The sequence below is a fragment of the Dipodomys merriami genome, unplaced genomic scaffold (genome assembly GCF_024711535.1).
Source record: "Dipodomys merriami isolate MVZ:Mamm:240054 unplaced genomic scaffold, mDipMer1.0.p SCAF_347, whole genome shotgun sequence".
Taxonomy (NCBI): Eukaryota; Metazoa; Chordata; class Mammalia; order Rodentia; family Heteromyidae; genus Dipodomys; species Dipodomys merriami.
This window is the reverse complement of record NW_027205015.1, coordinates 42655-66041: the sequence shown is the minus strand read 5'-3', so window position 1 is coordinate 66041 and position 23387 is coordinate 42655. Positions and strand designations below refer to the sequence as shown.

Genomic DNA, 23387 nt, shown 5'->3' with positions numbered 1-23387 from the left:
TCTTTCTATCTATCTATCCACCTACCTAGATATCTCTTTGCCAGTTCATGGGTGGACATGGGTGGACATGGGTGGACAGTTCAAGGCCAGGACACTCTCTTTAGCACTCTGCTCCTTGAGCCACAGCACCAAGTCTGGCTTTGTGTGTGTGTGTATGCTACCGAGGAATCATACCCAGGGCTTCTTGCATGCTAGGCAAGCACTCTCTCACTAATCCATATTCCCAGCCCCCTCGTCTTTTCCTTAATGGTAGTTTTTACATAAGTATACTGCCATTTTATGTCCCCAAGTTTAATTTTCTGAATACTGGTTACTTCTATGAAACCTGACCTTCTCTTGCCCTGCCTGATTTGTGACTATTCTTGCATTGACCCCATAATAAAATGTAAATAAAGGCTGCTGAGAGCTTCAGTGTTCATCATATAAGGACACAGGCCTGGAACCCTGGAAGAGAAAAGCCATGGGCCTGAAATGAAGACAATGATGCAGTATGCTCAAGGAGCATATCTGAAAAATAAACCAGTAAATAAAAGGAGAATTGCATATGGTCTGTTTGCATTCAGGGAGGTAATATACACACATAACTAGGTAGGGCACTGATACATAACTTGGCCTTGTCTTTTTGAAAAAAATTTGTGCCTATCCCAGGACTTGAACACAGGGCCCACTGCATTCCTCAGCTGTTTTTCCCAAGGCTGAGGCTTTACCACCACCACAGATCCACTTCCAGCCATCTGTTCATTAATTGGATGTAACTGCCTCCCAGGATTTCCTGCCTGGTCTAGCCTCTGTTTCCTGCTCGGCTTTCTCTCTCAAAGCTAGAGCTCGATCCTCTGGGCCACTGCTCCACTTCTAGTTTTCTGGTGTTTTATAAGAGATAAGAGTCTGACAGACTTCCTGCTCAAGCTTACTTTGAAGGGCAATCTCCCAAAGAGGTTTCAAGCATCTTTCCTCAGGGATTAACTGAGGAGCCCCTCCACACAAACCCTTAATCTAAATTTCAAGAGGCACTAGAGAAAAAGAGATACAAGAAGATGCTTCTAGTGTGTTCTAGATACTTAAGGTTGGAGACACACAACACTCATAATCATTAGATCATTTTATAGGCAAAAGGAGCAATGCAGACATTATGAGGATCGCTCTAGCTTTCAGTCCTCTCATCCTGAGTAGGAAAATTCACTGCAGCTCAATGTTAATTGACAGTGCTGGCATGTCCTCTGGACATTTGCTCCCAAATCCTGTGACACTCATTTGTCACTTTTGGCTACAAACCTGTGACCAGATGAGAAGATGAAGAGTGAAAATCCTTCTTAGAGAAAGCAGCTATGTAGAATATTGGGTAGTTAACCTATAAATTCAAATCATTGGAATGACCCTGTTAAGAAGTCAGATTTTCCAGATTAAAAAGTGAAGAAGAAAAGAAAGAATGTACCAGTGGCTTCTCACTTTAAAACCAGCTCCTTGGGAGGCTGAGATGTAGAGAACCTGAGTTTGAATCCAGTCAGCATAGGAAAATCCTTGACACTATTATTTCTAAGAGATCACAGAAAGGTTAATGCACTACCCTTGAGCAAAAGGAGCTCAGGGACAATGCCTGATCATAGCTCAACCCCAGGAACTGACCACTCAAAAAGAGCCTGTACCGCCATGTCTTTGGATGTATGGATGTATTCCTATAGGTGAAGCTCCAGAGTAGTTATGATGAATGACACCAAGCTAGGAAATTTGTTTTCAGTAAAATGATTTCGTAACAGAGACTGCTTTCATGACAGTGTATAATCCAGGGCTCCCATCACTGTTCCCAGTGTAGCCTGAGGGTTTCTCTGCATCCCAGGCCTGCTGGAAGAAGTCTTTCTCATTGTCTTGACAGGCAGACAAAAGCCCTCACTCCTGTACAGCTGTGTAACAAACAACTCCATCTGGGTCAGATAGTGGGGATTATTTTGGGCAGGCTCTGAAGGTCAGGAAAAAACAATTTCTTTGTACCCCAAACTATCTCTCTCCCCAATGCTCGGGGAGAGCACTGACAGGGAGCCTTCATTTGTGCCACCTCCTGTGGTAGGCCAAGTCCTGTGCACTTATCCTGCCTTTGTGAGACTATATTCCGGTGTTCAGATACAGTGTTCAATAAAATTCAGCAGTCCTTCTGGCAGAAAACTAGGGCACTGAACCTCATGAAATGTTTCATTGAGGGCGATGATGGTCCTATGATTCCTCTCCTAGGTTTCTGGAAGCTTGGGAAATCCAAGCACATAACTGATATCAAAGCTTCCTGTCATCAAGGGCTGGTGAATCTCCTCAGGTTTTGAAACCTTTGACCTCTCCTAGTTGAGCCCTGGGTGGCTAAGTATTGGATTTGAAAACAGGCCTGGGGTGCTGACCATGACCTCAGTACAGAAGCCCGTTGCTTTACCATTTTGTGTAACAGCATCAATTCTAGTCTGTGTGTGTGTGTGTGTGTGTGTGTGTGTGTGTGTGTGTGTGTGTGTGCACGTGCACATGCACGCAGGCTCATACACCATTCCTTGAGGTTGAAGTCAGTTGAAGTGAGGACCTGAGTACTGTACCTGAGCACTATAACTAGTTTCTCTTGTACAAGGTTAGCCCTCTCCCACTTGAGCCAGAGCTTTTTTTTTTAGTGATGTCCTGAGTAATCAAACCCAGGGTTTCATATATGAAAAACACTTTACTCCTAAGGCACATTCCCAGCCCTCTACTTCAGGTTTGTTAGTTTGTTTCTGTCTTTTTGTTGTTGTTATTGTAGGAGTTGACATCTGGGCCTGGGTGCTGTCCCTGAGCTCTTCAGCTCAAATCTTGTGCTCTACCACTTGAGCCAAAACGCCATTTCAGTTTTTCTGGTGGTCCATCAGAGCTAAGTGTCTGAAGAACTTTCTAGCTCAGGCTAGCTTTTAACCATGATTCTTGGATCTTATCCTCCTGAGTAGCTAGTATGACAGGCATGAGCAACAAACACCCAACTTCAACTTCAGGTCTCTTAGTGGTGAATTGGAGATAATAGGATCATAGTACCTTTTGTGTCTGGGATAGTTTGGAACCCAGATCCTCAGATCTCAGCTTCCTGAGAAGGCAGGATGACAACCTCAGCTATAGACCCCTAGGCTGTGACCTCTGCTGCAAGGGAGTCCTTGGTTCCACGTGGTGGAGTGCTAACCATGAGCCAAGAGTTAAGGGCCAGCACCCAGGCCCCTAGTTCAAGGTTCATGACTGAGAAAAAACAAAATAAAACAATTGTCTGCAGGAGACAACTCATTACTCTTCAGAAATACATAATTTTTCCCTGCCATGGAGACATATCTGAGAGTCAATATTCTTGTCTGCATAATCATCTCAGTTGTAGAACTCTTACAAGGACCTGATGAAAGAATGCACCCTGTGAAGGACTCAGCACAGAGCACTGTATGAAGGACTCAGTACATAGCTCTATTCAACAAGCTGTCATTAGAATTATAGTGACAATTCTTCCACCTATGTCATTTTTTACATTTATGACATCCTATTACATAGCATATAGATTTGCATCTGAATTATACATCCTACCTGTCACTGAGCACTTTCAAAGAAAAAGAAAATGGGTGTCACACTCAGCTTCTAACTCCACAATTACATTTTTGGCAGTGCTGGGATCTAAACTCAGGGCCTAGAAGGTTCTATTCATGAATGAGTGATGGTCAGCATAGCAGCCTCTAGCCAATTCAGCTGCCAGGCCTTTCCTAGGCCCTGAGATTACAGCCCCAGATGCTGACCCCCATATCGCACTTAGTATAGTTATTCATTTTATTTTTGTTTTTTTCATTTATTTACCATTTATCTTATTGACGGTTATTACACATGAAATATTTATTACATTTATTACATAGGATATAGATTTGCCTATGTATGCAACTTCACACCTGACATGCAGGACTTTCACAGAAAAGGAAAACATGAGTCACCATGGACTTCTTACTGCACGATTCAATTTTTGTCAGTGCTGGCATCTAACTCATAGCCTACAAGGCCCAATTCATGACTGGGTGAGTGTCAGCATGCAAGCCTGGAGCATATTTAGCTGACAGTCATTTCCAGCACCTGAGATCGAGCCCCAGGCATGGACAAAATAGGAACAGATTGCCATTCAGATAGTATTACACAATAAAATATAGATCTTTATAGAGTGCCAGAGATGTCTGTATATTCTTCAGTTATATTGACTACATTTCTACCAATTCTTGGATATTTAGTATACTTCCATATAATTAATATTATTCTTTTCATAACTTAATGAATTATCAATTAAATCATCCACTGTCTGGAAAATATTGCGTCCGTGTAATAATATTCTTTGAATGTTTTTAAAAAAACTCATTAAAATCCATTGACCTTCTAAAATCACTCTGTCTAATTGTACAGTAGTATTCAGAAACAGCCAATTCCACCTTGCCATTCATAATCTTCCATCGGTATTCCTATGAATAGGAATGAGACTCTTAAGATCTTCCTCCATTGGTAGGGGACAGGAAGGGGCTTCCAACACAGGGCCTATGTTGCCGTGTTGGCCTATGGCTTTCCTGGTAGCCCGCCAGCCTTCAGCGAACCCAGGTTACCGACATTTTTCAAATGTGTCATTCAGACACAGGATGGTCACCTTGCAAAGCAAACAAATGTAAAACTGGCAACCATCTGCAAGTTGCCATTTTTTTTTATTTTTCTGTGTCACATTAATTTTTTTTTTCCTGTCAGCCTTTGGGGCCCAGAAACCCAAGTTCGGCTGTGGGTCCAGTGGCTGCACCCCAGCCTAGAATGATCACAGTTGCGGCAGAATTGCCACGACCTGAGTTCAAGCTCTGTGCTTGACAAAATAAAAATAAATAAACAGGTACATATATTCATACATTAAATATATTTAAAATATTATGAGGCTCCTTGGCTTGATATCCATGTCCTTTATTCTGCCTGGCCTGGGAATTGACCTCAGTGTCTGGGTAAATCTGCAGCACTGTGGGGGATGGGGAAGTTCATTGTGCTGGAAGACAAGAAAGCCAGGCCTGTTCCTAGGGCCTGAATTCAAGTCCTAGCACTTAAAAGATTAATATACATATACATTTTAAACAGATGATTTATATTTACATACACATATTTACTGCATATTAAGGTTAGTGTATTCATTTTATTTTGTGTTTTATTTATTTTTTATGTATTTTAGTGAGCATGATTATATATACCATTTTTTGCATCCTATTACATAAGACATAAATTTGCCTACATATTCTACATCATTTCTGAGACCCAGGACTTTCACTGATAAGGAAAACAAGTGGGAGAATTGGTTTGTCCACCAGGATTAAGTTTTTGGCAGTTCTGTGACTTGAACTCATGAATTCACTTCATGAATGGTTAAATGTTGGCACAGTAGTCTGATGCAAGTGAAGTTGGCAGGCAAAATTGAGGACCTGAGATCAAGCCCTAGGAATGGCCAATATATAAACAGATAGATGTTTAGATTGCACTGTGTGTGTGCATTTTTGTGTGTATTTACATATGTATATACATCCATAAATATATACAGACAGATAGATATTTATGTAGATTCTAGTGTATAACCCTATATAAAGAGTGCTGTCTATATCTTATTTTTAATATATTCTATTACTACCAATTATTTGGTCTAAAATTATGCCTCTATTAATTAATCACAGTAGAACAGTTAATAAAGAATTAATCAATGACCTATATTTATTACATACAATCTTATACTAGAATGACTAGCTAATTAGTAATTCAATTAGTACATTTCAAACATTTTATTAGTGTTCCAATACATAGGAACAAGTTTCCTAGATCTTCGGCCATGTGTAGGTGCAGTCCCAGGATTGAACTCAGGGCCTACGTATCTGGATTGGACTCAGGCTTTACTGATACCCCACCAGCTTTTGTCATGCAAGGTCACATATAATTAAAAGACTAGTCATTGAGATCAAGGAGGGTAACAGTGCTGAGGAAACAAATGTAAAACAGTTGTGTAAAACTTCCTGGGGTTTTCCTCCTCCATTTTTGTTGGTTTGATGTACTTTTGCCAGTGCTGGGAGTTGAACTCGGGTCCTAGGTTCCCTGGATCATCTGTTGGTATAGAAGCTGCATCCCAGGCTATCATAATCATGGTTTGAGACACAATAAAATGGTTCGTTGAGTAAAAGGAGCTCAGGGAAAATGTCTAGGCTAACAGTTCAAGCCTCAGAACCTGCTACAAAAAAAGAGCCATTAACTCCATATGTCTGAGGATGTATGCATGTATTTGTATCAGTGAACATCCAGAGGTTCTATGAAGAAACCCAGCTAGGAAATTTGCTTTGAATAGAATGTTTTCATATTACAGACAGTGATTTCAAAACAGTGCATATTCCGGGGTTACCCTCACTGTTCCCAGAGTAGCATGAGGGGTTCTCCATAGCCCAGTCTGCTACAGGAAGTCTGCCTCACTTTTGTAACAGGCAAACAAAAAGCCTCACTCCTGTACAGCTGTGTGACAAACAATTCATCTGGGCCATTTAGTTAGGATGAGTGTGGGCAGGCTCTGAAGGTCAGGAGAAAAAGGCCTCTTTGTACCTCAAGCTATCTCTCTCCCCAGTGCTCTGTTTTGACAGGAAGCCTTCATTTGTGCCACCTCCTGTGGCAGGCCAAGTTCCCTGCACTTATTCTGTCTTTGTGACTATGTTTCAGTGTTGAAACAAACTACTACCATTAATTCAAGAGTTCTGCTGGCAGACAATTGGGGAGCTGAACCTAATGAAATGATTCATTATTGGCAACGGTGCCTCCGTGTGTGTGTGTGTGTGTGTGTGTGTGTGTATACCAGTCCTGGTGCTTGAACTCAGGAACTAACCACTGTATCTGAGTTTCTTCTGTACAAGGACAACACTCTACCACTTGAGCCACAGTGCCACTTCAGGGATTGACCTTTTCTATGGATGTGGTACTGAGTATTCAAACCCAGGGTTTCACACATGCAATGCAGTCTACCCCTAGGAAAAATTCCCAGCACTCCACTTCAGATTTCTTTCTTTTCTTGTAAGTTGGAGGAGTTGAAGTTTGGGCCTGAGTGCTGTCTCTCATCTCTTCAGCTCAAATCTAGCGCTCTAGCACTTGAGCTACAGGGCCCCTTCAGGCTTGCTGGTGGTTTTTGGAGATAACCATCTCAAGGAATTTCCTGCCAGGGCTGGCTTTGGACCATGATCTGAAATTGCTTTGAACCAAGATCTTCAGCTTCTTAAGCAGCCAGGATGATAGACCTCAGCTAAAGACACCTAAGCCCTGCACTTTGCTGCAAGGAGGTCCTTGGCTCAGCATGGTAGAACTTTAGCCATGAGCCCAAGAAGAAATTCAACACCTAGGCTGTGAGTTCAAGGTTCATGATGGTGAAAATTAAACCAAAACAATTGTCTGCAGGAGACAAGTCACTAGAGCTAAATACATAAATAAATTTGGCCCTGCCCTGGGAATATATCTGAGCCTCAACTTTCTCATCTGCACAATCATCTTACTTGTGTAGCTCTTATAAGGACCAGATGAATGAATACTACTCGTGAAGGACTCAGCACATAGCACCCTGTGAATGACTCAGCACACAGTACCCCATGAATGATCCAGAACCCCATGAAGGACTGAGGACCAAGCACCCCAGGAAGGTTTCTTCACATTGCTGTATCATATAAACTGTCATTAGATTTAAGGTGCTTTCATCAGTATCACCACTCTTTCACATACATGTCACAAACCACACAAGTTCACATCTTATGGTTTAGGGGGGTATTTTTTGTGGGGAGTATCATCAGCCTCGGGGATTTCACTCATAGGTTGGAGGTACTGTCCGAAGAACTTTTCCTCAAGGCTAGAGCTCTACCATTTTGAGGCACAGCTCAGAGCCTTGCAGACTTCCTGTCAGGGCTGAGTTTTCAACCCACCAGTGTCTGATCTCATTCCGCAAGCAGCAAGGGGTGAGCCAGCAGCATCTGGTTCCATGGTGCTGGGTTGCAGCTGTTGACCTCTGGTTAAGTCATGTTAGGTGGCATCCATTGGCTTCAGACTCCCAGCTTGCTCTGTGATGAGGTATTTGAAATCCTGGCCTTCTATACTTGCAGTCAGAATATTCTAACTTGTTTTTGGTGCCAGTCCTGGGGCCTGAGTAAGGGCCTAAACACAGTCCTTAAGCTTCCATGCTCAACACCAATGCTCCACTTCTTGAATGGCAGCACTACTTGTGGTTTATTCTGTGCATGTGATATTGTGGAATGGATCCCAGGGCTTCATACATACTGGGCAAGCACTCTACCACAGAGCCCCAGGAATGACAAGTGTAGAAATAGATATGTAGATTGTTACACACACACACACACACACACACACACACACACACACACACACACACACACACACACACACACACATATATACACATACATATATAAGTATATATATGTATGTATAAAACAAGACAGGGATGTCTGTATAGTAATTAATTATATATAGTATATTACTCCCAATTATCAAGAAATTATTCCTTCCTTTATTTAAGTATTATGGTTGAATACATAAAAAAGTATTAATTGAAAATTAGTCAATATACTATAATTATTGTGCATAATTTTATAATATAATCATACACTAAATACTAATGTAATTATTACTTTGCAACATTCCATTTGTATGGATATATATCAGAATGCATATCTTAGGCTCTCTCGCCATTCATAGGTGGCAGTCCTGGGATTCACACCCGGGCCTAGGTTGTTGATTTTGGCTATGGCTTCCCTGATAGCCCACCAAACTTCAGCAGTGCAAGGTCATGTACACTTTTCAGGCCCTGTCATTTAGAACCAGAATGGTTGCAATGCAAAGAAAAAAACATATAAAGCCGCCTTCTGGAACTTCCCAGTTTTATCCTTCTCCTTTGTTTTCAGTTTTGGGGCCAGAACTCTGGGTCTGGGTGCTGTGCCTCAACTCTTCAGCTCAAGGCTATCGCTCTACCACTTGAGCCATAAGACTACTTCCAGTTTTTTCTACTTATGTGGTGCTGAGGAATCTAACCCAGGGCCTTATAGATGCAAGGCAAGCCCTGTTTACTGAGCCATCTTCCTAGAACTTCTACTTTTTTTATGTTCCCAAGATTTGAACTCAGCTCCTAGGATCTCAGGATGGGCTGTGGGTCCAGAGGCTGCACAGCAGCCTAGGATGATCAAAACTGAAACAGAGTTGCACGAGCTGAGTTCAAGCCCCAGGCATGGCCAAGAAAATATTAAGGCACTGGCTTGGAATTTGCACTGTTATTCTGGCAGGCCTGGGATTTGAACTCAGGGTCTGGGTAAATCTGTGGTACTATGGGGGAGAGTAGGCTCACCGTCATTGAAGACAAGAATTTCAGCAAGAATTTCTAGGGCCCAATTTCAAGCCCCAGTACTGAAAAAAATAATATCTATATATGAGATCTATTTACGTGCATGGGTTTAAAACTTATGACATTTATTACCCTTATTTTTATTTTATTTAGTAATATTACATATATAGCATCTATTTCATATATTACATCTTATCACATGAATCTATTTGCATATGGATTATACATCATACTGAGACCCAAGACTTTCACAGACAAGGAAAAAATGTGTCAAAATTGGCTTCTGACTCAACATATAAAATTTTGGCCATGCTGGGATTTGAACTCACAGCCCACAATGCCCAATTCATGAAAGGGTCAGTTGTAGAACAAAAGCCTTTGGCAAACTGAGCTTCCAGCCAGTTCTGAGGACCTGGGAACAAGCCATAGTAGTGGCTGATAGAGAGAGATAGAGATAGAGATAGAGATATATCTCTATCTATCTATCTATCTATCTATCTATCTATCTATCTATCTATCTATCTATCTATCTATCTATCTAAATGTCTCCAGAGATATAGATATATCTCTATCTATCTATCTATATCTCTACAGAGATATAGATACATATCTCTTCAGAGATATAGATAGACAGATAGATCGATAGATAGATAGATAGATCGATAAATAGATAGATAGATAGCTGTAGATGCATGAAATAAGAGAGAGATGTCTGTATACTATGAAATTACATATACGATATTACTATTGATTACTGGGAATTAAATTATTCCTTCCTTTTTTAAGGATCATGATTGAATACATAATAAATTATTAATTGAAAATTAGTCATTGTATTATAAATGTTGTGAATAATTTTATAATATAATTAAACACTAACTAGTAATTTAGTTGTTACTTTTATAACATTCCATTTGTATAGCTGTACATGGGAATGGGATTTTAGAATCTCTGCCATTCATTAGTGGCAATCCCACGATTCGACCTCCAGACCTAAGCTGACAGTTTTGGCTATGGCTTCTTTAATAGTCCGCCAAACATCAGCAATGCAAAGTCAAGTACTCTTTCTTGCCTTGTCATTTACATCCAGGATGGTCACAATACAAAGGGGAAAAAAGTAAAAAACCACCTCTTGAACTTCTCAGTTTTATGCTTCCCTTTTTTTTTTGCCAGCCCCAAGATTTGAACTAGGGTCCTAGGATCCTAGGGTTGGCTGTGGCAGAGATGCCAAGACCTGAATGTAAGCACTGTGTTTGGGCAAAAAAATAATAATTATTATAAGGCCCTGATTTGGAATTTGCAACATTTTTCTGGCAGGCCTTTTATTTGAACTGAGGGTCTGGATAACTCTGTGACACTATGGGTGAAGGGGAAAGGCTCATCGTCCTTGAAGACAAGAAATTCAGATAAGTTCCCAGGGCCTGAAATGAAGCCCAGCACTGGAAAAAAGTAATATTAATATATGAGATCTATTTTCGTGCATGGGTTTACTGCGTATGATCTTTATTACCCTTGTTTATTTAGTACTATTACCCATATAATAGTTCTTTTATTACATCATATCACATAGGATATATTTGCATATGGATTATACATCATACTGAGACCCAGGACTTTCAAAGAGAAGGAAAAAAAAGTGTCAAAATTGGCTTCTTACTCCACGAATAAATTTTTGGCCATGCTGGGATTTCAAATCACGGACTACAATGGCCAGTCCATAAATGGGGTCACAGTCTTAGCACACCAGCCTCTGGCAAACTGAGATCCAGAAAGTTTTGACGACCTATGATCAAGCCATAGGAATGATCTTTCTCTCTCTCTCTCTCTCTCTCTCTCTCTCTCTCTCTCTCTATATATATATATATATATATATATATATATATATATATAGATAGATAGATAGATAGATAGATAGATAGATATAGATATAGATATATAGATATAGATATATCTATAGATATAGATATAGATATAGTTATATAGAGAGATATATCTATATATCTCTATATATCTATAGATTTATAGATATATAGAGATACATATATAGATATATAGAGAGAGATATATCTATATCTCTCTCTATATATCTATAGATCTATAGATATATCTATAGAGATATATCTATAGATATATCTATAGATATCTATAGATATATCTATAGATATATATATATAGAGAGAGAGATCTATAGAATATAGATATATATCTATATATAGAAGGAGACATAGATAGATAGATAGATAGATATGTATATATATATGCATACAGAGAGAGAGGGAATGTGAGGATATTAAATTATATATACTATAACCAATTATTAGTTATTAAATTATGCCTCCATTTAATGAAGTATCATGTTTGAATACTTATAAAAGCATTAATTAAAAATTAGTCAGTATCCTTCCATTAGGGGAATCATACCGTGGTGCTAGAATGGAAGATATAAATCCAATAAATTTTCTGTGGCATTCTAAAATAGAATCATGAATTTACTGCAAATTTAATTGTTACTTGTATTACATTCCATTAGCATTCACATGAATATGAATGAGTTTTTCAGGATCTCCTTCCATTTGTGGGTGGCAGTCCTGGCTTTCAAACTCCAGGCCTGATTAGTTACTTTCGAATGCAAACCATTAGAATGACACCCTGAAGATTTCAGATTGTTAAAATTACAAAAAAGCACAAAAAGAAGACAAGAATCAAAGGAGCCAGGGCTTCTGCCTGTAATCCTAGCTCCTCACAAAGCTGAGATGTAGAGAATGACAATTTGAATTCAGCCGTGGCAGGAAAGCCTGAGACACTCTTATTTTTAAGAGATCACAGGAAAAAAAAACATGAATGAGGCTGTGGCTCAAGGACAGAGTGCTACCATTGAGCAAAAGGAGCTCAGGAACAGGGCCTAGACTCATAGAACAAACCTGGAACTGCCCTCCCTGCCCCCCACAAAAAGGAGGCAATAACTCTATATCTCTGTGTATGGATGGATGATGTAAGGATGATGGGCATTCAGCAGGTTGCCCATGCCCAGTCCCCCAACCTGGGCAAGCTGGAACAAGCCCTCAGAGAGTACTAAGTCTGAGCTGGAAGCTTGAACAAAGTATTCTTCTCTGCCATTTAATAACTGAAGCCTTAAGTTCTGGCTGAGGTGTCCAATCAGGAAACCTAGCAGCCAGCCACTGCCTCCAGGGAGATCACAGTAACTAGACTGTAGGAGTTGTCAAAGTTTCTGGCTCCATATTCTCTATCCCTCTGAAGGATGTGAGCCTAGACCTCTGGGGCCTAGTGGCTATCACTCATTTATCATTCTCATTGCTGAGTCACAGTCTGGTCCAAAATCTTGGCAAAGATATGAAATAGCAATATATATGCCGAAAGGGATATGCCAATAAATCTCACCCTCATAACTCCCGTTAGAAGGGAGCCATGGGCTGCGAATGTGGCTTAGTGGTAGAGTGCTTACCTAGCATGCACTAAGCCCTGGGTTCGATTGCTCAGTACCACAGAAAGAGAAAAAGCCAAAAGTGGCACTGTGGCTTAAGTGATACAGTTCTAGCCTTGAGCAAAAGAAGCTCAGGAACATGTCCAGAACTTGAGTTCAAGCCCCAAGATTGGCAAAAAAATAAGTGAGCCTGATGAGACATATTCTTCTGGGAATCAGAGGATGGCCGAGGTTATAGGTAAGAGGTAGGGTAGAGGGTAAGTGTTGGTGTTTAACCTCTGTAAGCTACTCGGGAGACTTAGATCTGAGGATCCCAATTGCAAGCAGGAAAGTCTCTATGAGACACTTTTCTCCAATTAATCACAAAAAGACAGAAGTAGAGTTGTGGTTTAAGTACTAGAGTGCTAGCCTTGAGCACAAAAGCTCAGGGATGGGATGGCATCCAGGCCATGAAATCAAACCCTAGGACTGGCACGCACTTGCACACACACACACACACACACACACACACACACACACACACACACACACACACACACACACACACAAGATAGAGCATTTGCCAATCAGCCTGCACAAGTTCCATCTCTAGCAACTCAATATGAAAAGAAAGTGGGAGAAGGGAAGAAATACTTGCTCCAGGAGGTGATATAAGCAGTGCCAAAATTCCACAGGAGTTCTAAGATGTGGATTCAGGGCAGACGGCCTCAGGCATAAGGTACAGCATGGGCAAAGATCCTGAGGTGTAGAGCAGTTGGTGTGGGTGGAATGAAGGTTCTGTGGCTTCAAGCAAGTATGGCAGGACATTCAAGGCTGAGTCACAGGTAGGGCAGAGGGTGGAGTCCCACAGGGGCCCAGGGTGAAGATTAGCTCGGCTTTTTCCCAGGGACCCCATCCATTTCCTGTGGCTGGAATCGTATTTTTAACAGTTCCTGACCCTCAGACCTCCTTTGCATGTAGAAGTCAGGGCAAACGCAGGGAAGAAGGCTTGCTTGACCCGTTGCAACAATGAGAAGTACAAGTTGTCATGTCTAAAACGAACTTTACAACTTTGGAGGGGGGGGAGGATTGGGTGGGGTGCCGAGGGGAGGCTGGGAAGGGATGGGAAGGGGAAACAAAGGAGGAGGCTACAATGCTTGATAAGAAATGTACTCATTATCTTACGCATGTAATTTTAACCCCTCTGTACAGTATTTTCACAATAAAAAGAAAATAGAAAAGAAAAGCTTCTAGCCCAATGCCACCAGTGGCTCAACCCCTGTAAATCTTAGCTACTCAGGAGACTGAGATAGAGATCTTTTGAGAAGCCAGCTCAGGGGAGGAAAGTTAGTGAGACTCTTCTTGCCGATGAACTACTAAAAGCCAGAAATGGAGCTGTGGCTCAAGTGGTAAAGTGCTAACCTTGAGTTAAAATGTTAAGAGACCAGAGCCCAGGCCCTGAGTTCAAGCCCCAGTGCTGACACAGAAAAAGTAAAGAAAAGCTTTCAGGAGCTCCTAGTCCACTGTGGTGAAAGACTAGTCCTCAGAAGACTGAGATGTGAGGACCACGGTTCAAAGCTAGCCCAAGCAGGAAAGTCCGGGAGACTCTGATCTCCAAGGAACCTCAATAAAACCGGAAGTGGCTCTGTAGCTCAAGTGGTAAGCTGAAGAGCTTAGGGACAATGGCCAGGCCCAGAGTTCAATACCCATGACCAACCTCTTGCCTGCTTGTACCTCTGTGGCTCTAGGCAGAGTACTTTCCAGTGGGCCCCTAAGGGTCTCCCAATGTCTAGGTGTCCTACAAGTCTTGGGAGCAGCCTGTTTGGAGGCCATTGTCTACAGAGAAAGACATAGTACCAGAAAAGGGTGGAGCCTTTGGGCATAGAGATAATCAGAATGGCATCTGTCATGGATGTGATATGGATCTGAGTAGCAAATTGACGTCTCAGACCACAGTTCTGAGCCAGGAGGGGCAGAAGCTGCAAGATGTCATACCAGGTAATGCTCATTCATGAGGGTATCACAAGAGTGTGAATTTGTCAGGCACACCTTGGGCAAGTGTTGAGTTGGGCTCATGAAAGACTTGTAGGCTCAGGAATCCACAGCCAGCTGGCTGATGCTTGTAGCAGTAGCTGTCCCTGGAGTCCCAGGGCCCAGAGGCCTGCTTTCTTCACCAGTGCTCAGGGACACATGAAGGTCTGCAATCGTGGGCCGACTACAAATGAGCATCCATAGTGCCCTCTCCTTAGTCCTGTGGCCTAGTGCACAAATGGAGGGACTGGTTCCATGGAACTTACTTCCATGGCCCAGACCCCTCAGCCCAAGAAGGATTTAGGCAGAAAACACTTGATATGCCTGTAGAGTTTACTGTGACAATGCCTCAGGACTGCCCCCAGTTCTAGCTCAGCTCATCATTACCACCTTCCTGTGTATGTGTTTGGTGTGTGTGTGTGTGTGTGTGTGTGTGTGTGTGTGCGCGCGCACACGTGAACGCATAAGCACCTTGGTTCTAGGGCTTGATCTCAGGGCCTGGGCTCTGTCCCTCACATTTTTCATTCAGGGCTAGCACTCCACCACTTAAGCCACAGCTTTTCTTCCAGCTTTTGGGTGGTTATTTGCAGAAGAGTGTCTCACAGACCTTTCTAACTGGGCTGCCTCTGAATGGCAATCCTCAGATCTCAGACTCCTGATGAGCTAGGAGTATGAGAGCATGAGCTATTAGCATCTGGCCACACTTCCTTTCTTGGCTAAAACAGATTACCTCTCTCCCAACTGAGCACCCATCTACAGCTACCCCTCCTATACCTGGCTTCGGATGAAACATAACCTCCTCCCCTGAGGAAAAAGAATGGGATCAGGTTTGAGTTTTATGTTCTTCACAGTCAGAGGCTGGTGGAAGCCGATGTGGAGGTCTGAGATCTGGGCCAGGGAAAATAGATAGCTGTTAGAACAGAAGAGTGTAGGAAAAGACATCCATGCAGCTGGATGCCAGTGGCTCATGCCTATAATCCTAGCTACTCAAGGCTGAGGCCTATGGATCAATCAACATTCAAAGCTAGCCTGGGCAAAGTCTTATCTTCAAAGAATCACGAAAAAGATGGGAAGCGGAGCTACTCTAGTTCAAGTAGTACAGCACCAACCTTGTGCAAACAAGCTAAAGATACCTAGGATACCACCTAGGCTCTGAGTTCAAGCCCTGGTAAACACACACACACACACACACACACGCACACACACACACACACACACACACACACACACACACACACATACACACACATCATTAGCAGGTGTCAGTGGCTCATACCAGAAATCCTAGCTACTCAAGTGGTTGAGCTCTTAAGGCAGCAACTTGAAGCCAGCCCAGGCAGGAAAGTATGTGAGACTCTTCTGTCTACTCAGATACTAAAAAAGATGAAAGGTGAGCTATGGTTCAAGTGTCAGAGTGTAAGCCTTGAACAAAGAAAGCTCAGGGACAGTGCCAAGCTCTGAGTTCTAGCTCTAAGATTTTTTTAAAGACACCCTACACCCCATTCAGGCCATAAATTCTGATTTTGGTCTTCCTAGATCTCACCTCTGCTCCTGCCACTTCCACAGCACAAGTGGCCGGTGTGTGGCCAGCACTGGGTAAAGAAGTAAACTTACACAAGGGGGACATAGCCAGGTCAAGGATAATGCCCCAGAAAATTGAGGCACTGGCCATACCAGTCTCTCATCCCGTAGTTCTCTGGCCCTGGAGCTCAAAGTCTGTGCCTCTGTATTCTGGACATCTGGAATTGTCTAGAGGCCCTGCTAGCGTCGGAAGATAGACTTGCTGTGAAAAGATTTGTTGACATTTCCTAGCCATCGACCAATATTTTCAAGCCACCTTGGCCTCACCTCCCATGTAACCCCGGATCACCCTTGCTGGGTTAGCCTTCAGTCAGCTATCAAGCTCGAGTTGGTCAGAAAAACTGGCAACCATCCTTCCCCCCACTCCACTGCCAGCTGGCTGGGAGTGGGACATACAGTACAGCCAGAGGCCCTGCTGAAAAAAAGGACGTTGCATGACTGACTCTGCCCCCCAGAGGCAGTGGAGAACATATGCCAGCTGGCCCTGCTGACACAGAATACTCTGGAGGTGGACAAAGATATGGATAACCAAACTTGGGCTCCAAAGGAAAAGTGGAATATTTAGGTCTCTGACAATTTAAGACTCATTGTAGATACTGATAAGGGGCTAAAGGCAAGGTTGCAATGGAGAAACGGCACCATCCGAATATAGGAATAGGCAGACAGGCACTCAGGAAGTGGACAGAGAAAAATGAGGGAAAAATACACACACACACACACATACACACACACACACACACACACCCCAACGGGTAGCCCAAGGTCTCAGCAGTCCTTGAGCACATGAATATTCCAACCCCCAAGAAGATGGCAGTATTGTTCTCTGAACAACTGTAGACAAAACTCAGAGCCTCTCACACATCTGGAATGGCTCCAAACACAGCAGGACATTTCCTACTATACACACAGCTTTTTGCCAGAATTTGTTATTTTTTATTTCAGTTTTCTCAAGGCTAGCATTTTATTGCTTATACCACAGCGCCATTTCTATCTTTTGCTCGTTACTTTCAAATCAGAATCTAATGGACTTTTATTCTTGGTCTGCTTTCAAACCACAATCCTCAGATTTCATCTTTCTGATTAACTAGGATTAAAGACATGAGCCATCAGTGTGGCTTCTACTTTTTCCTCTATAGTTATCTAATGCACATACTTAGATAGCAATGTAAACCTGAGAGTATAGAAGCAAGATGTACAGTGATGATACTGTCCTGTCAGAAATTCAAGTTAGTAATGTAAATTTCTTCATAAGACCATAAACAAAAAATACCATGATACTGTGTAAGAGAACTCACTATTGAACATATGAGCTTTAAGAGCTTTCTAATAGATCCATTATTTATTGTTACCTAACATTATTAAAATGTATGAGGCATTAGTAAAATAGAAGTCCTATGCATGACTACATAAATTCATTGTTTTTTTTAAAGACACTTGTTTTCATCTAAAAAAGTAGGCCTGTCTATTGTCTTCATGTGATTTTGATGATTGAAGGTGCTTAGTGAGAAGGTGAAAATGTATTAGTAGTCCTAAACTATCAATTCTCAATTTTTCTTCTTGGAGAATATAATGATCAAAGCAATAGTTCAGAATCAGCAAGCAATAGTTCAGAATCATGCTTCCAGTGCAAGTGGATCACCAGTAAGAAATCCTCAATACCATTTTACACAAAGTTTTGTCACAGATACAATCTGCCTGCCTTCTCTAGCTGCTTTACTAGCTTGGAACTATTTCTTTATTATACAGGAAAAGTGTGATTCAACTGATTTCAGTCAGATCTGTTACTATAATTACCCAGGATTTAGATTCTTGTCTGTAATTTGGTCAAAGCTATGTCTCTTTATGTAGGCTACTAAAATGTATTTACTAATTTCAAGTAAATACATAAGTTCTATTTCAATCTTTTAAAAAATACAATTTTGTTTGCTCTATCAATTGATCAGAGTCATGGATTTTGTGGCTAGCTAGGTCACTGCACATCTCTATCTCTCTTCCTTTCTCTATTTCATGGTTCTCATAGATAATATGTTTGCTCCATAATTATCCTAATTTATTTTGCTTTTATATTTTTGGTTGCATCATTTCAACTTTTTGTTCTGCCACTTCCCAAATCATTTATATAGAAGGCATTATTTCATATTTTCTCATTCCTAGAATAAGATGCACATGAAGATATCATTGGTCCTCATTTTCAGCCTGTACCTTTGAATACGGAGGAACATCTTTCCTCTGTTCTCCATCAATTCCCTACTCTCCAGTTAGAATAATTTCAAATAGTAAAATTAGAAAAAGAGAATAAAAATCATGGTGAAAAAAGATATGCAGAAAATTCACCGGATATTTGTGACCAGTTCAACCAATGTGAACTATTAGGGAAATACATGGAAACCTCATTCCCACTGGCTCTCAAAGTCTCTGGTTAGTCAATTCTTAGGAAGATGAGGAACAGGATGAAAAAGTAAGGAATAGTATCAATTGCAAGACAAAAAATGGAGAAGGATCCAAGTAAATTTCTTCATTGGGCTACTGAAAATATTAAGCTTACTACAGTGCAGAGACTACTTTTCAAAAAGGCCACTCATGTGAATAATAGGGGATGATGATGAGTATACCCCTCTTCATCAGGGAGCCTACAGTGGACACTTAGACATTGTCCGTGAGTTGGTGACTCAAGTGGCAAATGCAATAACTGTAGATGGCTGGACACGTCTGCACAGTGTATATATGTGGAATAATACCAGAGTGGCTTCTTTCTTACTTAATCATGATACAGACACCAATGTCAACTAAAGGCCTCTTGACCCCCTTACATCTTGCTGTTGAGAATTGAGATAGCGAAGATACACTGGATCTCCTTCTGTTGAACCATTATATAAAACCAGGTGTGAAGAACAACTTAGAAGAAACTGCATTTGAAATTGCCCAAAGGATAAGTATTTTCCACTACCTCTATGAAGTTGTGGGAGGCTGTACAAATTGTTCTCTTAAGTCCTAATGGTCGGGTTAAGTTTCTTAAATTTCAAAAATGCAAGTCCATCCTTTGTGTCCATACAAAATATTTCCACAATCCAAATAAGGGCAATATCTTTTTTTTTTTTTTTTTTTTTTGCTCGGTCATGGGGCTTGCACACTGGCCCTGGGCGCTATGCCTGTGTTCTTCAGCTCCAGGTGAGTGCTCTACGGCTTGAGCCACAGCTTCACTTCCAGGTTTCTAGTGGTTTATTGGAGATAAGACTCTCAAGGACTTTCTTTCCTGGGCTGGCTTTGAACCATGAACCTTAGATCTCAGCCTCCTGAGTAGCTAGGATTATAGGAGTGAGCCACCAGAGCCCGGCAACATCAATACTTACTGTAAAAATTCATGAATTCCGTGGAATTCTTCAAAGTGAATTGCCTGCATTGGATGTCAAAATGTATTCAAGAGTTTTTGTTTATATGTATAATGATTTCTGCAAAGTTTGTGATTTTTTAATCAGAAATAATTTTAACGTATCTGTTGAAATGAGTAGTACAGAAACTAAAGTATTTCTGGTGCTTGTCTGAAAAAGAATATTTTAAAATATTCTATATTCTATGTTTGTATAATGTTTATAATTTATTTTATTCTTTCCTAGATATACTTTGAATTCTATATTATTTTATAATACATAGGTTCATTAATGTGTCCTTTCAGATTGTATTCGATATAGAAAGTCTTAGATTCCTTTTTTTCCTAGGTCCTAATATTATTTTTCTTTGGGATAAAATGACAATTTTGTCTAATTTCAAAAGTTTTGTAAAGTTTATGCTATGTAAACGCCTTTCTGAGGTGAAGATTTAATACACTAATGTCAAACTAAATTTAATTAAAAGGAATTACGTTTGTTGTTACACTTGTTATTTTGTAATCAACTTTTTAATAACTGTTTTTCTTTCTTGCATCTGAAGAATGAAAAATATGGAATACTTCACAAATTTTCATATCATCCTTGTGCAATTGCCATGTTAATCTCTGTAGTGTAATTTGGGAATACGTGCTGCTGAAGCATGTAGTATCTTCTAAATTTAAGTAGTTAATGATGAAATCTTTATACAGGCTTATATCCATGGGTGCCTACTTGGAACAAGGAATCCTTATTGTTCCTAACAATGCTATTATTTCCCTAAAATTCTGTGAATAGGGGAAAAATTATATGTTCAATTAATTGCTCACATTTGCAATTTTTTGTCAATGACAATTTTAAGTCTTTTTCATTTGGAATTTGATCATACTTTCAATAATTTGTAGCTAGGTCCAAAGGTGATGGCTTTTTCAAATACTTATTGATCCAACTGACTTAGGTTTGTGAAGCTAATGGATTCAAAGTAAGCCTTGCTTACGGGCTACTTCTAACATTCTGCAGCTGACATTTTCCCAAATGAGGTCTTGCTGGCACAAATGTCTACCTGACCCTTTACTCTTCTCCCATGTAGGAACAGACAAATCAGAATATCTTACAATGACAGCATAGTTTGTTTTACTTGAATAAAACTAATCTTAGTTACAAGGATCATAGAGAGATGAACAGTTCAGTCAGAACTGTTCAGACTACAAGGTATTTTATCAAAATATAATTGTTTATTATATCTAACATTTCAAAAATAGCTAAAGCCAAGAAGATGAGAAATTGATCATATGCATAATTACTTAATGTCCTGGCCTGTCTACCATCCAACCAGGCAGGAACTTACCCTACTGCATTTCTATCACCAAATATTTTCATAGTTGCAGGAGAAGTCCAGATGTTTCTCCTAATTATTAGGCCTTAAATTGGTAATGTTTTAATCACAGTGTTTTCTCTTGCCTCCAGGCTGTAAATCTACAAATGGTAAAGCTTTAGGTCCAACTCTATCAAACACTGAGGTAGAGATAATGGAATAATACTTTAAAACAGAGTTGCCTTTGGTACTGTAACCACAACAGAATAATGCAAAACATGTGTCTTTTTCTTATATTATATATAGTTATATATTTTATATTTATATGTGCTGATTTTATATTTCACACAGTGAAACTTACTAGAATTTGTTGATAATTTCACAAATACATTAATATTTATTTATTCCAATAAATAGAATTGGAATACAAATAATTAGGTTTAAAATGTATATTAGAATATAAAAAGTATCAGCGCAATGTCTTTGGTATAAACTTGTGATACATTCTAACTGTTCTTGGTCTTCTGAATTCACATGGTAAAAAAAAAAAAAACAATGTTTTTATCCGCTAATCTAAAAGGGATTTTACTCTGCTTCTCTGTTTATTGTTTTAACTCGCTGGTCCCAAACTGTTTTTCTCCATATTTCTGAAGCATTCCTACTAATTATTCCCAAATTTTGCTGATAAGATGTCTAATAAATATTATTCTTCTGCATGACACAATGATTCCTAGGATCCCAGGTCCCAGTTACCGGCATCATCAGATAACAGAGGCAAGACTTCTCACCAAGGTCCATATAACATGCCAACACAAAGTAATTGAAGATCCATCTCAATTTCTAATTTCCTATATTTCAGGGCCCCAATTCCTTGAGATGCAGGAATTAGCAGTAAGCAATTGTGAAATGCACGGCAACTTAAAATGAAAGATGAGATCACAAAATTTGAGAGTATGTACGACAATTCAAACATTCAACTTACAGATTACCAGCCCATATGATGAACAAGTTCACAAAGTGTCATAAGGTTATTTTTAATACCCCTCCCCTATGATTAATGAAATATTTTAGTCCTGCATAAGTGTGCCAAAAAGTAGTTCCTGGAAGGATAGATCCATAATTGGTTTACCAAGGCCCAGAAAAATTTACTTAGAGTTCAAATGTAATTCAGAAAAACATTGAGAAGATCCTAAGTGCTTCAAAACACTGGGACTTCAGTACAACATGTTTCAGTGGTATAAAAATGTCACTCTCAAACCAATGATAATCTAGATTTAATCTTCTGAAAGTTATTCCTTTTCAAATTAACTTTTTAAAATCACATTCGCCAAAATAACATTTGACAATAGATAATACTTAGTGACATTACAAGTTTTTCAAGTGTAGGGAGCAAGTTACAATAGAGTTGAATTATTTACCCAGCACTAATGCCAAACACGTTCAACCATTCATTAAAGTGTAGAAATAGTACCACCCACAATTTGTGTTTTTCCGTAGGGGCCTTCCAGAAATGTGTTAAATAGATCAGCCTCCCAAATTTCAAACCCAAATATTAGCTAATAAAGTAAATGTCATCATTTAATAAGGTACATTTTAAAAAGTCACAAGTAGTTGTCTTATCATATGTAATAATATGTTTTCCCTATCTGTCTATCATAGGAAGAAATATGACTTAAGTCTTGAATATGGGTACTCATCAGAGATATGACAAACATAAAATCTGTCTTCTATTTCTATCATATTCCTCTATTGGAATACATTTTAGTTTTCTTCTTTTTCCAAAACTTATAGGTAGTAGAAAATATTATCCCATGTAAAATAAAACAATCACACCATTGTACAAAGCCATTTATAAAAACTGGTAGTTAGGAATACATTCTATGCCAATTTTTTTACTTTCTTTTTGACTAAAGATTAATTTTCCAAATGGATGAGAATAAAATCATGTTTAGGTGCTTCACGTCTCCTGTCTTGAAAATATGAATGAATTATGGAAATATAAGCTGACATCAGTTCAAGCATATGCAGTATGGAAACTCCATGAAATGTACATAAACCTTTCAAAGTATTAATAGACAGTGTAACAGGATGACTATCAGGAAGTTGAAAACAGAAAGGAATTATAGTAAAGACATAGAATGAATGAAAAATGAACAAGGGGCAAGTACAGCTAGAATACTCAATGTATACATATGATAAAGGAAGTGGTAAATCTGAAATAAATCTTGGAGAAGGGGTTGGTTGAGAATGATGGAAGGAGTGACTCTGATCAAAGAGCATTGGACAATT

At 39.9% G+C, this 23387-nt stretch overlaps 1 pseudogene; it reads right to left on the bottom strand.

Annotated features, from left to right (window-relative positions):
* Positions 1–20352: 20352 nt before the first annotated feature.
* Positions 20353–20449, bottom strand: LOC138803734 (U6 spliceosomal RNA; annotated as a pseudogene).
* Between the last annotated feature and the right edge of the window lie 2938 nt (positions 20450–23387).